The sequence below is a fragment of the Bison bison genome, unplaced genomic scaffold, assembly GCF_000754665.1.
Source record: "Bison bison bison isolate TAMUID 2011002044 unplaced genomic scaffold, Bison_UMD1.0 scf7180017864249, whole genome shotgun sequence".
Lineage (NCBI taxonomy): Eukaryota > Metazoa > Chordata > Mammalia > Artiodactyla > Bovidae > Bison > Bison bison.
The window spans coordinates 343,182-347,207 of NW_011494821.1; positions in this window are offsets into that span (position 1 = coordinate 343,182).

Genomic DNA, 4,026 nt, shown 5'->3' on the forward strand with positions numbered 1-4,026 from the left:
CTTGAGAGTCCCTTGGACTGCAAGGAGATCCAACCAGTCCATTCTAAAGGATATCAGTCCTGGGTGTTCTTTGGAAGGACTGATGCTAAAGCTGAAACTCCAATACTTTGGCCACCTCATGCGAAGAGTTGACTCATTGGAAAAGACTCTGATGCTGGGAGGGATTGAGGGAAGGAGGAGAAGGGAACGACAGAGGATGAGATGCCTGGATGGCATCACCGACTAGATGGACAAAGTTTGGGTAAACTCTGGGAGCTGGTGATGGACAGGGAGGCCTGGCATGCTGCAGTTGATGGGGTCGCAAAAAGTCAGACATGACTGAGCGACTGAACTGAACTGAACTGAACTGATGGCTAATATTGTACATCTTTTTATGTGCTTATTGTCCATCTGTATATCCTCTTTGACACAATGTCTCTTCATGTCTTTTGCCCATTTTCCAGTTGGATTTTCTTTCTTTTACTGTTGAGTCTTTAGAATTCTTTATTTATTCTAGATATCAGTCTTTAGTTGAAGATGTGGATTGCAAGAAGTTTCTCCAAATCTGTGGCTTGTTTATCCTTTTAACAAAATCTCACATCTTTTTTTTGGCTGCATAGGGTCTTAGTTGTGGCACGTGGGATCTAGTTCCCTGACCAGAGATCGAACCCAGGCCCCCTGTATTAGGAGTGCAGAGTCTTAGCCACTGGACCACCAGGTAGTTCCCAAAATCTCACTTCTGAAAAGACTAATGGGATAAATAAAAATTTGCCAAGCCCAATTAAGGAAATGAGAGACATGGCAAGGCCATTTGAAATAGGAAGTTAAGTAATGCTTTTCCTGTTTTGATAGAACTTTGGTTGAATTCTGCAAAGTGAGAATGATTGTTGACAAATGCTTCAATTAATACATTTAAAGCCGAGAAGAACTGAGGAATGGGGGAAATGGGGAGATATAGGTCAAAGGGCACAAACTTCCATGATAAGATTCACAAGTTTGGGGAATCTAATGTACAGCATGGCAATCATATCTAATGATATTATATTCATATACCTGAATGTTGCTAATAGAGGAGTTCTTAAATATTCTCACCACCAAAAAAAAAAGAAATGGTAAATATGAAATGAGCTGGAAGTGGTAGGTAATACTGTGGAGACAGTCATTTTAAAACTTATAAATATATCAAATCAACACATTGTATGCCTTAAACTTACACAATGTTACATGTCAATTATATCTCCATAAACCTGGAGAAGAAACTCAGAGAGGAGCAGGAGACATGGAGTCAGGACTTACTGCTGCTGCTGCTAAGTTGCTTCAGTCGTGTCCGACTCTGTGCGACCCCATAGACGGCAGCCCAACAGGCTCCCCCGTCCCTGGGATTCTCCGGGCAAGAATACTGGAGTGGGTTGCCATTTCCTTCTCCAATGCATGAAAGTGAAAAGTGAAAGTGAAGTCGCTCTGTTGTGTCCAACTCTTAGCGACCCCATGGACTGCAGCCTACCAGGCTCCTCCATCCATGGGATTTTCCAGGCAAGAGTACTGGAGTGGGGTGCCATTGCCTTCTCCACAGGACATACTAAGAGGTGATAAAAAAGAAACCATTCTCCTTCCCAGACTCTGTAAGTGAAAAGTAGGGAGTCGAGATGATTTCGAGGGAATTCGTGCAAGTAGCCAGACAGTCATAAAGGGGAGAGGACCGCTTCTTTACCTCCTCTTAGCCCAATGTGCTCAGTTGCTTCAGTCATGTCCAACTCTTTGCAACCCCATGGATGGTAGCCTGTCAGGCTCCTTTGTCCATGGGATATTCCTGGCAAGAATACTGGAATGGATTGCCATTTCCTTCTCCAGGGGATCTTCCTAACCCAGAGTCTGAACCCAAGTCTCCTGCGTCTCCTGCACTGCAAACAGGTTCTTTACCACTGAGCCACCTGGGAAGCCCGTAGTTAAGCTGCAAACTTTGTTGGGATCCTGGAGTGCTATTTGAGGGAGGCAAGAAAATTGCAGGGAGGCTGTGTATGTGCTCTTATGAATTTCAAATTTCGGAGTAACAGCTCTGAGAAGTCCCGAGTAACAGCAATCTGGAATCCTAATTGGGAAAAGGTCCCGGGCAGTGCATCCACTCCATGGGTTGAGACTTCAGATTGCAGTTTCAGGGGCTCCCGCTTGTAATCCCAGGCCGCAAACTGATATCATCAGCAGTTTGCGCGCAAAAATGTAGTACTGGTTTCACTTTAACCTTGTTGCAATGCGGTGTGTTTTATCTTGTGAGTCTTAGGATTTCATTAAACCCTGAGCGGCTGGCCAGACTCCAGGAGCCCTAGAATTCCAAGACCCACTCCTTTTCTTATCTCAAGTGCTGTGCTTGAGGGCAGGCATGGAATCCAGGCAGTATTTGGACAGTGTCCAGGCAGATCAGAAGCAAGGTCAAGGGCCTGCTCTCCTGTTTCTGAAGCCTGGACAAGACTTCCTCCCTCTTAATTTGCCTAACATCGCAATATGTAGGGTCTTTAGTTGTGGCTGTGGAACTCTTAATTGTGCCACGTGGGATCTAGTTCCCTGATGAGGAATCATATTCATCCCCCCTGCATTGTGAGCAGAGTCTTAGCCACTGGACTACCAAGGAAGTCCCTATACTTAATCTTTTCTTACTCTAAAAAAATTAAATCCCACCTCAGATCAAAGAAAGAACATTATCTAGATAACTGAAAGTGTAACAGGAGGGAAAGGGGCAGGGCACAACTTTTGAAAGAATGACATAGACCAAGGACACAACATAAACTGATTAGAATCAAATGGGACCAAGATGGCAGATAAGACTAGACCTTGATCCTCAATCAGCAAGTGAAATGACACACTCAGAGGTCCCCTGACAGCTCCAAGCCACTGTTAAAAGACCAAAGAGTGGTCAGTGGCCCAAATCCTGGAAATCTCCACCCCTTCCCCGAAATAGTTGGAATAATCCTCCCACTCATTCAGTTCAATCACTCAGTCGTGTCCGACTCTCTGAGACCCCATGGACTGCAGCACGCCAAGCATCCCTGTCCATCACCAACTACTGGAGTTTACTCAAACTCATGTCCATCAAGTCGGTGATGCCATCCAACCATCTCATCCTCTGTGGTCCCCTTCTCCTCCCACCTTCAATCTTTCCCAGCATCAGGGTCTTTTCCAATGAGTCAGTTCTACGAATCAGGTGGCCAAAGTATTGGGATTTCAGCTTTAGCATCAGTCCTCCCAATGAATAGTCAGGACTGATTTCCTTATTGATTGACGCGGGCGCAGGAGGACCTAGAGGAGCTATCCCACGTTGAAGGTCAGGAAGGGTGCCGGTGAGGAGATACCCCTCGTCCAAGGTAAGGAGCAATGGCTGCGCTTTGCTGGAGCAGCCCTGAAGAGATACCCCATGCCCAAGGTAAGAGAAACCCAAGTAAGACGGTAGGTGTTGCAAGAGGGCATCAGAGGGCAAACACACTGAAACCATACTCACAGAAAACTAGTCAATCTAATCACACTAGGACCACAGCCTTGTCCAACTCAATGAAACTAAGCCATGCCCGTGGGGCAACCCAAGATGGGCGGGTCATGGTGGAGAGATCTGACAGAATGTGGTCCACTGGAGAAGGGAATGGCAAACCACTTCAGTATTCTTGCCTTGAGAACCCCATGAACAGTATGAAAATCCAAAATGATAGGATACTGAAAGAGAAACTCCCAAGGTCAGTAGGTGCCCAATATGTTACTGGAGATGAGTGGAGAAATAACTCCAGAAAGAATGAAGGGATGGAGCAAAGCAAAAGAAAGCAAAAAGAATACCCAGCTGTGGATGTGACTGGTGATAGAAGCAAGGTCCGATGCTGTAAAGAGCAATATTGCATAGGAACCTGGAATGTCAGGTCCATGAATCAAGGCAAATTGGAAGTGGTCAAACAAGAGATGGCAAGAGTGAGTGTCGACATTCTAGGAATCAGCGAACTGAAATGGACTGGAATGGGTGAATTTAACTCAGATGACCATTATATCTACTACTGCGGGCAGGAATCCCTC